Source organism: Scylla paramamosain, chromosome 14 (genome assembly GCF_035594125.1).
Source record: "Scylla paramamosain isolate STU-SP2022 chromosome 14, ASM3559412v1, whole genome shotgun sequence".
NCBI classification, from domain to species: domain Eukaryota; kingdom Metazoa; phylum Arthropoda; class Malacostraca; order Decapoda; family Portunidae; genus Scylla; species Scylla paramamosain.
In genome coordinates this window covers 21,789,923-21,803,652 of record NC_087164.1, presented here as the reverse complement: position 1 = coordinate 21,803,652, position 13,730 = coordinate 21,789,923, and the positions used below count along the sequence as shown (strand labels likewise).

Sequence of the window (13,730 nt, the reverse complement as noted above, 5' to 3'; positions counted from 1 at the left end):
AAAAAAGAAAAAAGAAAAAAAAAAAAGGATAAATACTTTCAAACACCAGCAAATTCCAAACAAACATAAATAGACTGCACTTGATAAAATATGATCTAATATACTGCAATGTCAAGAGAAGTCGAAAACACTATAAACATTCCTACATACTCCTACATGGTCTTAATAAAGGAACCTCTCTTACTCCCCCACTTCCACTTTCAGGGTCATTGCTCCTTCACACCTCAAGACTACACACCCTGCCTCAACCCTCACCGTCACGCCACACAAAGATACTTCATGCTACACATACATATTACAGTCTACTCTCATTGCTGTATACATTCATACTACTGCAAGAATTCACTTGTGTCCGCACTCCTTCCTCATTCCTTTCATCAATAACCTCTGAGTCTGCCTTTGTTTATTTTGTTTATTTATTTGTTCACCTTCCTACAGCTTGGATTCTTTCAGGGAGAACGATACGAGCTTCAGGACTAAAAGGTTGTAATCGTACACGTCTCGAAACTATCGTACTCATGCTGGAGTTAAATTGATGGTGCTTTTTTTTTTTTCATAATTCAACACACTTGGTAAAATGAACGAAAGTACCTCGGGGACTAAATGCATTCTATCTTACAAGTCTGCGAATTCTCGTACTTTTTATGAAACTGTATCTACTTTAACATTCTACATAATTCATCTCTCTTGATAATAATAGCAAGTGCACATGAATAACTGGGACAAGATACCGACGAATTCATGTATTTTGGAAGATAATACATAAGAGCACAAAATAACAACACAAGGAGAACTAAAAAAAAAAAAGTCTCTGTATATCAATCCACCTATTTTTTTTTTTTCCTTTCTTTCTTTTTCTTTCCTTATTTATGTGTTAAAGAGTATGACGAAGAATACAATTAAAAAAAAATAGTTTGCACTATATACTAGAAGAAAGATGATGATAGGAAGACCGTAAGCCGCCACACAAAGTCAAGGCCAGGCAGTAAGTGTATATAGTGGAACAGACTCAGCTCCCCACAACAGTGAAATCGTGCAGTGTTGTCACATTAAGAGGACATCAGCGGGGACGTTCCAGTGCAAGCCTTCCATTATGGACAGGGTGACTTAATTATGCCCTCAGCTTTACCGGCAGAGGAAGGAGTTAAATGGTGCGTGTGTGGGGTACTGTGTGATCCCTGGCTGGCACCTTCTCTCTTCCTTGGTGTTGTATCTTCTTTGACTTTTTTTTCTTTGTATTTCATTGACTACCTGTACAACAAATGGTGGTGGTACTACTACTACTACTACTACTACTAACAAAATGAGAAGGAAACGTAAAGAAGGGCTAAGAAAACAAGAAAAAAGAAAAAAAAGAAATACCACCACCACCACCACCATCAACAACAACAACAACAACAACAACAACAACAATATAAAAAAAAACAAAGAACACAAAAGAAAATTGAAAAGCTCTTCAGGAACAAATTTCTTATATTTCTCTTACTTTCTTAAATGAACCTTACTTATTTCCTAAGTGGTGGAGCAAAGAGGAGGAGGAGGAGGAGGAGGAGGAGGAGGAGGAGGAGGAGGGAGATGGGAGGAAAGAAGGGAAGATTAGGAAAGAAAAACAAAATAAAAAGACAAAAGACAAAAAAAAAAAAGAGGAAGAGGATGAGGAATAAGAAAATAGATAAAAAAGAATAATCAAACTTACTCTTCTTCTTCTTTATTCTTTCTTCTTCTCCTTCTTCTTCTCCTTCTTCTTCTTATTATTATTATTACTATCATTACTATCATTATTATTATTTTTTTCCTTATTATCATGCAGTAGCAACAACAACAACAACCACTACTACAACTACTACTACTACTACTGTTACTTCTAATACTATTACTACAACCACCACCACCGCACTACCACCACCACCACCACCACCACCAACAACAACACAAGGGAGGGCTGCGGGATGGAGAGCTTGAAGCGGGAGGAAATTTGTGTGGCTCTAAAACCGGGAGGGATTCTTATGAGGACTGCGAAACGAGCCACTGAGTTGAGTTAGGACATGACGAGAGAGAGAGAGAGAGAGAGAGAGAGAGAGAGAGAGAGAGAGAGAGAGAGAGAGAGAGAGAGAGAGAGAGAGCACTATAGAGGATGAATATATAATGAAGGCAATTAACTACTGAGGTATGAGGGAGGAGGAGGAGGAGGAGGAGGAGGAGGAGGAGGAGGAGGAGGAGGAGGAGGAGGAGGAGGAGGAGGAGGAGGAGAAGGGAAACACATAGATTAATTAAGAGCAAAAAACAGAAGGTGCAGAAGAGACAGAGAGAGAAAAGATTAAAAGGAAAAAAACACGAAGAGAGAACAAAAAGGAAAACGAGAAAAGTAGCAAGAGAAGAAGAAGAAGAAGAAGAAGGAGAAGAAGAAGAAGAAGAAGAAGAAGAAGAAGAAGAAGAAGACAAAAAGTACAAGAAGATAAAAATGCGAAGGATGATGATTATGAGAACAGGGACTAGAGGAGGAGGAGGAGGAGGAGGAGGAGGAGGAGGAGAAGTACAAGATAAGAATGCGGAGGATGATGCTTATGGGAATGGAGACTAGAGGAGGAGGAGGAGGAGGAGGAGGAGGAGGAGGAAAAACGACCAGCAGGGCAGCAAAGGTTCTCGCTTGGAGCTGTGAAAAAATATTACCTTGGCTTCACGCTGACGGTGGCGCTGCTGGCATTAAGACGCTAAATTTCCTCCTCCCGCCTCAAGACCTTCCCTGCTCTGCCTTTTGTTCTCCCCCCCCCACTCTCTCTCTCTCTCTCTCTCTCTCTCTCTCTCTCTCTCTCTCTCTCTCTCTCTCTCTCTCTCTCTCTGTGTTCTCTCCTCTCAATCTTTTCCTTCTCTTCTCTTCCCGTCTCTTTCCCTTTTTCTTCCCGCCCTTCTTTTCCTCATCTTTTCTTCCCTTCTTCCTTCTAAAGTGTTTCCTTTCTCTCTTCATATCATTACAACCCTTCTCTCTCCCTCTCTTCCCTTCTTCCTTACCATAACCCTTTCCCCTGTCCTTCCTTCTTCCTCATATAAATTTAACCCTTTCCTTCATCTCTTCCCGCCTTTTTAAAACACCTTGCTCTTCCCCCCCCTTCTCCCGAAACAACTTCCTTCTCTTACCGCACTTCTTCTCTCTTTCCTCTTCCCCTTCCGCCACTGTTGCCGCTCTCCGCCTCATCTCCTCCCGCCCCTCAGCCTTCACATGACTAACCTCCCATGGTCTTGTCTTAACGTCCAGTATTTTTCACGCTGAGGAAGCCCAAGCTGGGGATATTTCTCGAATGTTACTTGCGTGGTTATTTATTTATTTATTTTACTTTTTTCTTTCTCTATATAATTTTTCCTTCTTTTTTTTTCTTTTTTTTGCTTTGTAGGTCATTATTGTGGGTTAAAATTGTGTTTTGTGTGTGTTTTTTTACTGTTTTTTTTTTCATGCTGTGTTTTGGGCTGTTTGCTTATCTATTTATTTTTTTTTTTTGGGGGGGGCGTTTAGTTATTTAGTTTGTTTATTTTTGTTTCATTATTCAGTTTATCCCGTGCGTCTCTCTCTCTCTCTCTCTCTCTCTCTCTCTCTCTCACATTTGATTTTTTCTTCATTTTTTTTAATGGTGCTTGCAATTAATTATCTTTTCTTTTTCATTACAACATTTTCTAGACTAAACTCATTTCTCTCTCTCTCTCTCTCTCTCTCTCTCTCTCTCTCTCTCTCTCTCTCTCTCTCTCTCTCTCTCTCTCTCTCTCTCTCTCTCTCTCTCTGCAAGATGTTCAAACTCTCACACTAAATCCTGAGAATTTTTGAGGCACAGACAATCGTTCCTCTTCCTCTTCTCTTTCCTCTTCTTCCTCCTCTTCCTCCTACCACAACTTCACCCTTGATTTCGCTGATGTTCATGCTTATTTTTTTTTTTTTCCCTTAATGCGAACGCTCCGGTGCTGTAATTACCCTTCTCCTCCTCCTCGCGATCCTCCTCCTCCTCCTCTTCCTCCTCTACTTCCTTTTCTTCCTCTGATTAATCTTTGTTCTTCCTTACGCTTATTTTTCTTCCCATCCGAACTCTCTCTCTCTCTCTCTCTCTCTCTCTCTCTCTCTCTCTCTCTCTCTCTCTCTCTCTCTCTCTCTCTCTCTCTCTCTCTCTCTCTCTGCACTCTTTATCCATTTGTCTTTTATTTCTTTTACTGCTACATTCCCGAATATTTATGATTCTTTTTATCGCGTCAAAGTTTTAAACTTCATAGTTGAGGTAAACGGATTTCCACTTACTTAATATTCTTTCTCTTCTGTTTTTCCTCCACCTGCCTCCTTCTTTCCTCTTTCTACCTCTTCCTCTTTCTATATTGCTTGTCCATTTTGCCTTGCGTATTGGCCACAGCGACTGGGAAGAAGTAAAATACTGGCAACGGAGAGGCAAAGAGAACGCTGCAAAACATTTTTATCTCTTCTTTATCACTCTTATCGAAGGCGGTCAATTATTCGTAAACATGAAACGCTCGCTGGGCCCGTGACACACATTTGGGGCGCGGTGTGGTGCTCGGGTCGTTAGGAAAAACATTCTTCTCGCTCTAATGTTACTTTTATCACGTTTCCAGTAGCCTCCCTCTGATAACCGGCATCACAGCGCCTCGAGGTGGAACAGTTTCAAGGTACATGCTGCTACCTGCACCGCCCCGAGTCTTGCTGCTGCTGCTGCTGGTGGTGGTGCTGGAGTAAAATGCGTTCATATATGTATAGTGACAGTTTAGTTCTAATGTATGAGTGGCATTAGTGTCAAGCTGGTAACACTTTATCTTGATGTAAGAGTGACATATGTATGGTAAATAGCAGTTTCTTTCTAATGTAAAATTATTTATTGTCGCCATAATTTTTCAGTTCATCTCTTCTAATACTCACTCCCCTCCCCCAGAGCCCCCTTCAACCCCCCTCACTCCTCTCAGGCTGGAACCACTTGCTTTGCCAATCAATGAATGGCAGACTTAATGTAGGTCAGCGGCACCACCGCATCGCCTCGCACGCGGACGTTCGCACATTCCTCCGCCACATCGCCGAGTCTGTGGCCAACGCAACATACTTGTCATTTTTCTTCCGTGAAGGTAAAGTAGGTTAGGTGTTCATCACATTGTGTAGGCTGAGGCACACGACACACGTGACACATAGGCCTCTGTGTGTGCTATTGGTGTCAAGGTGTCCCTGGGGACGATGCCATTAGTGTAACCTTATCACGTCACCTCCTGAAAGTCCCCCTTAATCGTTTCCTTCTCGGAAGTCCTTCCTCCGGAGTCAATACTCATAAGCCTCTGTCACGCTGCGCCTCGGGTGTTGCCGAGACGGAGGGCGGAGTAGCGAGGGAGGGAGTGATAAGCTGCCCCTGACCTGGATTATCTGTTGTGGCCCGGAAACTCGGTCAGGAGAGGTGACGTGTATGAATGGAGAGTCTAAGTGGGACTGTCGTGACTGATGGCGGTGAATGCGCGGCATTTCCAACAACCAGAACTGGTGCACGGATTGGGGATGCGCTGGGTAAGTAAACCAGTTATATATACGCTCCCTAAATAACTGTTACGGTGAGAAAAGCATAAACACCATTTCTAATACGGCAGAAAGGTCCCTGAAGCGGAGTGGAGGTGAGTGTGCATGCGGGCAGCGGGTGGCGGAAACGCTGCTGGGCGCGCCACGGCCTTCACACCCACCATCAACAGAATGAGTGAATGAGAGATAATATGGAAGTGAAATTTTAGGATATCCGTATAGAGATGTGGGTGCCCTTCAGCTTACATGACACCAAGTCAGGTCTGATGAAGTTCGTTTAGGGAAAGACAACCGTAAGTCAAATTAGTTTTTAGTTCGGTTGGCATAACGCAGTAGTGTGCGATTTTGTTTAATTACAGACTCCACATCTTCATAACTACCAGACTTATTGCTTTTCTGTTACTTTTGTATTCTATGACTTCTTTGTGAGTTTCCCAGCCTTAATTAACCACCTCATTCAGTACCACCCTCCACTCATATCTTGCAGGACGCTGAACCAGGATGAGACAGACTTCAAAGGACGGGGGAAGCAGCGGCCCTTGATCTGGACGGAGACGCGCCGCTGCGTTAATCAGGGGATACATGGAGGAAGACGAGTACGAGCAGGAGAGAATTTATACGCACAGTTATGATCAATAATCGAGTCACTGCACTCACCGCTACCGCATTAAATATTTCCGCTCAGAATCAAGCCCTCTGGCATGCTAAGAATCTACCAAGTATTAGGTTTCGTAAGGGACTCAACAGATCAGGAATTTAAAATAGAAAACGCTACAGCACAAAGTGAATATGATATAGGCCGCTCTACTTCTGATTCGTGAGTGTAAATAAGAGTCAGATATGCCAAAAATCTATCGGTTACTAGGTTTTTTAAGGGGACTCAACAGATCAGGAATTCAAGATTGAGGGAAGACGCTAAACATAAAGGAGGTGAGTATGGAAGGTTGCTCTTAATTCTGATCATGGCTATACTTGTGAGTTTAAATAGGAATCTCATATGTTAAGAGCCTATCAGTTATTAGATTTCGTAAGGGGATTCAGCAGATCAGGAACTTAAGAATGAGAGAGAGCGCTAAACACAGACGCTACACACAGGCTGCCCTTACTTCTGACCACGGATATACTTGTACACGTCCATAAGAACCTAATACAAGGACACAGTAACCTGGACCCATACTATTTAAGACTGAAAGAAAACGCTAAACAGGAAATAGGTATGGCAGGCTGCTCTACTCATACCTATACTCATACGTGTGAATAAAAATCTGACTCAAGGAAGCAGTAAGCCAGGCACATTGCAGCAAGGGACGGTAATGGCAGTTTTTCCGCACCCAGAACCACCGCTCGTCCTCACAGCCCGGCGCGCCATAACCGTGCACGAGGCAGGAAGAGGTGCCCGTCTGGATGAAACGAGGGCTCGGCTTCACGTCTCGTCGTCCTGCACTCCCTCATCTTAAGTGGTTCCCTTTTGTCATACTTGCGCGTAGTTTACTTCTTATCTTGTTTCTTCTATGTGTAAGTTTATTTCATTTATTTTTTTCATTTTTTTTCTTTTTCTATTCATTCGTGTTTCTTCTTCGTGTCCGTTTATTTATTCCTGTTTCTTTTTATTTCGTTGCTTTATCTTCCTCACACGCACATATCAATTTTTTTTTTATTTTGTGTTTCTTCTTTGCGTACGTATATTAATTTCTGTCCCTTTCCACTTCTTTCCTTTATCACACAATTCACTTTTCTTCTTGTGTTTCTTCTTTGTGTACGTATGCTTATTTATTCCTATTGCTTTCCATTTCTTCCCTATATCACACTCATACACACACTTTACCTCTTATCTTGTGTTCCAGTTCCTTCTCATTTATTCCATCATATAAAAGCTTACTTCTCATCTTGTGCACATTCTTTGTGTTCTCATGTTCATTCCTTCTCTCTCTATCTCTTACATCACCCAAACATTCTACTTCTTATCTCATCTTTTTGTCCTCGTACTTACTTCGTTCCTCGCCGCTGCCTCATCAAGAAAGTAAATCACAAGGACCTGCTTAACGTGATGAGGCGAGGTATTGACAGTCTCCTGGTGTGATTTATTGTCCTGCTTTTTAGGGATATTAATTTCTTCGTTCCCAGAAACCTCCGACGCCTAGGCAACGTGAATCACTGTATATTTAAGATGTAGGTGCTCTTTGTACGTCTTACTTTCGGGGACTTGAATTTCTTGGTACATAAAACCCAAAGCAACGTATATCACTGACCCTCTAGGAGTCTCACAAAGGAACACAAACGAAGAACAATAAGTAGCGTTGCCCTTATGAATTTCTTTTAGGTTATCTTCCTACGCTAAGGTGATGTCTTGCTTTTGACGGCTAAAATCTCTTCGTACATATATCACTGAACATATTGGCAACTCACAAAACAACACAAACGAAGAACAATAAGCAGATTTGTTGTGTGGTCCTTCCGAGACTGTTTACAAGCTACACTAAAGTAAGAATCGTAGGATAGTGAAGATAAAGGCTCTCTCTTATACCCAACTGAGAAGAAGGAAGAAGAAGGGAGGAGACAGAGTGAGGGCTTTGTGTGATTCTTGTACGAGGTATCAAGGTGGTGACAGAAAAAGAGTATTGAAGTTTAAGATGATAAAAGAGGAAGGGTAGAACGCAGCGTGAGGATGTAGTGCGAACCTTTCCTACACTGTACTGAGAGGCAGACAGAGAGAAAAGTACAGAGATGGAATAGTAAAAGTAGTGAGAAGTGGAAGCAAGGCTGGACATTTGCTACTGTGGACCAGAGGGAGAGATTCCATGGTCGCTAACGTCTGTAGGGACACGGCATCTCGGTAACTGAGGTGAGAGAGGAGAGGGAGGGGCGGAGTAAGACGCTAATATGAGGCAATCTTTAAGAAATAACGGGGGCACAAGTTCAGTGAGAAAGACCCGACTGACCTTACCCTGCTAGCCTGGAATAGGACTCCAGCACGCCACGCCAGAACCCACGACCACCACCTATGCGTGACGCGGGACGAGAGGTCGAAGTCGGCTGATAATCAAACGGTATTTCGATTAAAAAGTTCCATGCCAACGTGACTTGGCCCAGACCCAGACGAGGACGTGAAGGTGTTGAGTCTCGAGATTAATGGTGATGGAATCGATCCTGGACACTGGCTGGCTAAAGGAAGACTGAATCGGCAGGGCAAGAAATATTACCTACGTGATCCGAAAATGATTAAACGTAAATGAGGAGGAAAATGAGACATCCAGACAAAAAAGGGAAACGAGACATCCAAACAAAAAGGGAAACGAGATATCAGATCCCCCCAAAAAAAAGTTGAGAGGGGAGAGAAAAAAGTTACCTTTCGTGAATAGCAAAGTTGTCTTTCAACGAGGACAAACTACCGAAAACTTTTTTTAGAGGCGTGTTTAGAAGCGCTTTGTTCTCTCATTATCACGATTTACAAAGGCTGCACAGATGATTAATATTTTTTTCAACTAATACACCAGAGCCTTTGTTAAATAGTCACTAGAATAATACAAACACACAAAACCTAAATAAATTACTTCCATTACAGTCTGTTCAGAGCAAAGATAAGACGATGAAAATTAAAGAAAGTGGTCCTTAGGAAACTATCTAAATTTAATTCCGTGTACCCAAGGGACTGAAATAGTTAAGGAAAACAACAAGTCTCAACAAACATCGTAAATATAGTCTCGTGCCCACACTTAGAGAGCCTCCGCCAGTTTCCGCAGTAAGGGAGGCTCTTCACCTGCAAAACGATGAATAACACAATTTTACTTCTCCGGGATCGAGTCAACACTGCGGAAACAGGGAAAGCAGGACTGTTCGCACCGCTGCTGTGGAAATTCCATCCGTGACGATTCCTACGTGAAAATTCCACCTAAATAATTCCTTCCGTGATAAATTACATATATGTAACCTAACCTAATGTAACTTAACATGACTCCACATGACACAGCATAACGCAACTCAACACAGCATGGCACAACACAGGAGAGGAAAAGGCAGGGAAGAACGGGGCCACACAGCACACCACACCACAACACAACACAACACAACACACGACAGGACAGAAAAAGGCCGAGTAGGACAGGGGAACAAAAGACATCAACACAACATAACACTACACAGCCTTACGCAACATAATTTGTCATGGAACAGATTCGTGGGTGTAATGTTGGAGGAGGAAATCTGTGGTGGGGGAAAAGTAAGCTGGAGGAGGGAATTCAATATACACTGTCCATATAACCACATAAACCCACCACCTTCACTGCCAAGGCCGACACGACCACCTACTCAAGATCCACAGAAGCTTTAGTGAGTCTAAGTCTTCTCTTACTTGTACGAATATAGCAGACCTCAGAGGAAATTGAGCCAAATGGATAGAGTCACACCTGCACGCCCTCACGCCCACCGCACGCCCGTCTCAGCTCGCTGCCAACAAGTGATTCATGGCCCTAAAATTTCGCTCCCAGGAATTTCCAATAATTGCTTTCGCTGAAACTCATCTTGGGACGTCGGCGAAAATGAAAATATTAGCATCGCCTTTTTCTGTTTTACGGCGTGCAAGTGTGTGGTGTTATATTTCTGTAAGGCGATCAGTGTCTCAAGTGGTGGTGCTGTTACGAGTACTACTGCTGTTATTACCACTATTATTACTACTACTAATGTTGCTACTATGTTATAACAACAATAGCAACCACTACTACTACTACTGCTACTACTACTACTACTACTACTACTACTACTACTACTACTACTACTGCTGCTGCTGCTGCTACTACTACTAATACAACTACTAAAACTAAAAGTACTATTATTATTACTATTATTACCTCTACAATCCATTTCCCTACCGCACAGTAAAAGTTTCCATTCACTCTGCATAACTCAGAACCCACATTCCTCAAAAGAACACGTAAACTAACATTACCTTAAAAAAAAATAAATAAATAAACAGCAAATAAATGAACAAACAATTAGCCTTTCACTTTCCAACCTAAACGGCGCAACTTTTTTCCACACAAAGCCACTAAATAAACCCTGTTCTTCACCACACCTACACCACCCATTCTATACTACAGCCCAATACTACTAACCCAATGCCGTCTGCGTGCAAAACTGCAAAAAATAAAATAAGAAGGACGCGAGGATTTGTGTGGGAGTAAGCCTTCCCTTCGCGGTCGGTGCCAGAAGATGAAAAGATCGGACAAAGGTTTCGTTCCTCAGAGGCTGCAGTCGACACCAATAACTCCATTGTTAGTGGGTCAAGGGAGGCTGGCAGTGGTAGCTGACAAGGGGGACGAAATGCGAGGCTGTGTGACGGTTGAAATGGAGAAGGGTAAAGGATATAATGGAAAAAGAGAGAGAGAGAAGAGTAGAAGAAAGAGAGGCGAGGAGGGAAACAATGGCGAAAGAAGAGTATATGAAAGAGAAGAGAGAAGAGGAGAGAATGAATAGGGAGAGAGAGAGAGAGGAGTAAAAGAAAGAGAGGAGAGGATAGTGCGCAAAGGACAGGAAACGAGATGAAAGAGGTGAAATTTGGGTGACAAGACGAGAAAAATGGATTGGAAAGGAAAGGAGACGCGAGGAGGAAGAAAAAAAGTGAAAAGAAGATGATGAGACAGAGAGAGAGAGAGAGAGAGAGAGAGAGAGAGAGAGAGAGAGAGAGAGAGAGAGAGAGAGAGAGAGAGACAAGATTAAGACGAATGGGAATGGAGAAGAGAGAGAGAGAGAGAGAGAGAGAGAGAGAGAGAGAGAGAGAGAGAGAGAGAGAGAGAGAGAGAGAGAGAGAGAGAGAGAGAGAGAGAGAGAGAGAGAGAGAGAGAGAGAGAGAGAGAGAGACAAGATTAAGACGAATGGGAATGGAGAAGAGAGAGAGAGAGAGAGAGAGAGAGAGAGAGAGAGAGAGAGAGAGAGAGAGAGAGAGAGAGAGAGAGAGAGAGAGAAGCGTAACCTATAACTCAGCTGACTCTGCTGTTAGGAGAATTGATACAAATTAAAGCGTTTCGAGAGGAGGAGGGGGAGGAGGAGGAGGAGGAGGAGGAGGAGGAAGAATGGATGAAAGCAAAGCGAAAGGCAGGAGGACGGTGCAATAATCAACAGGAGGAAGGAGAGAGAGAGAGAGAGAGAGAGAGAGAGAGAGAGAGAGAGAGAGAGAGAGAGAGAGAGAGAGAGAGAGAGAGAGAGAGAGAGAGAGAGAGAGAGAGAGAGATGTAAAAGATCCCCCTTGTATTCTGGGAGTAAAGCTTCTTAGAGGAAAGGCGAGCGGCTGGAGGAGGAGCAAGAATGTCATAGTTTTTGCGATGACCTCGTGTCGATGAGGCAACGAGAGGCGGAAGAGCAAGGAGGACGAGGACGAGGTGGAGGATGAGGAAATGGTAACGAGGGTGGACGAGAAATATGAAGGGGCAGGGAAGGAAGAAAAGAAGGAATATTAAAGGAAAGGAAAGGACGAGAAAGGATGAGGCAACGAGGAAGGAAAAAAAAAAACGAAAGAAGGAAGGAAGATGGAGAGAGAAAAAGAAAAAGGAAAAGGAAATGAGACGAGGAAAGGGAAGAAGAACAAAGATGAAATTGAGACAGAAAAGAGAAATGGGAGAAAAGGAAAGGTGGAAGGAAGAAACAGAAAAGAGGGAATTAAGGAAAAGAAAAGAAACAGAAAGGGGGAAGGGAAAGATAGATCGAGAAAATAAACGGGGAAAACTCAGATGGAAAAAAAGAATAAGAAGACAAGGAGAGAGAAGAAAAAGAAGAGAAAAATTAAACAGGACGATGAAACGAAGAGGAAACAAGGATGAGAAAAAGAAAGGAGACAAAAACAGAGACTGCAGACGAGAGAACGGAAGACGACGACAAGAAAAAAAGAAGAGAGAAGTCGAAGTCAAGGCAAGAGTATTACGAGGAACGAGAAGATGAGAGAACGAGAAAAAAAGAAAACGGAAACTGAAAACGGGAAGGCAACAACACATCGGTTTTCACTTCCTGAATACCAAAACCAACGCGTCTGAAAAGTGCAAAGTAAAGCAATGCAATTTGTTGATGAACTCAGGGATCTAGGGAAGCTTCATCCTCCTCCTGTATCGTGACTCAGGTAATTGCTGTGTTTACGTCACGCAGTCACTGGATCAACATGAAGTCATCGTGGTGGTGTGACCTTCAGCACGTGCACATGTATTTTAATCAATTATGACTCAGGGTAATTTTTCTGGTTCAGTGACAGGTCCTATGAGATTCACAATAAAGAGTTTGGCTTTCATGTGGGTATTAATTTAAGGTATAGCGAAAAACAACAACTAAAGGTGACACATTTTCAAATAAATGCTAGAACAAAAATGCAAATAACAAACGGGGATTGAACAGTTCAATGACAGCTCTTACAATGTTCATAATAACAAACTATACCAACCAGCGAATTGCAATTTAAGATATAACGAAAATAACAACTACAGAAAACATTTTAAATAAGCACTGGAACAAAATCACAAGTAACGAATTGACATAAGTAGTTCACTATCATGTATGGAATTAGTCTATGATAATGATAATAAAAAATAAAAAAAACAGTGAAAACATATTAAATAAGAATGAGAAGGACACAAGCAATAAATGAAGCTAGTAACAAGGAAACAATAACTGGAGTGAGATAACCTTAAATACGATGCAACAAATCAATACAAAAAAGAAAAATGAGGCAAAAAAAAAAATTAAATAAGGGAAACAGGTTAAATATGAAACAAAATAACAAGTAAAAACCAACAGTAACAAAGACAAAGATCACGAACAGACCAAGTGACGATGAAGAAGAGGAAGAAAAGGAAGAAAAAAAAAGTACAATTATGGAGAGAAGGTGAAGGCTATTACTCCAAATGCTGATCCCTCCCATCACACTATAAGACAAAGACACAAAACAACGCCTTCAGCAGATATAGCCACGCCTCTAATGACAAGAGCCCTCGCAGGTTGTTGAGGTGCCGTAGGAGAAGTCTTGTGTGAAGCCGACCCCCAAAGAACGAAGGGAGTCTTGTTAAACTGCCTCGTTAGGCCCGTATTCAGAAACGCTTTACTCTCTCATCACGACTATTTTCAAAGGCCACACAGATGATCAGCCGGGTTCTTGTAGAAATCGTGTTAAGCTGTTAATAGAACCGTATAAACACCCCTAAAAACCAGTGTAACTTCA

The 13,730-nt window shown here is 42.3% G+C and overlaps 1 protein-coding gene across 3 annotated transcripts in view; it reads right to left on the bottom strand.

Annotated features, from left to right (window-relative positions):
- The window catches only part of LOC135107017 (serine/arginine repetitive matrix protein 1-like), a 111,721-nt gene that overhangs the window by 50,896 nt on the left and 47,095 nt on the right, over positions 1–13,730 (bottom strand). The window lies entirely within an intron of this gene.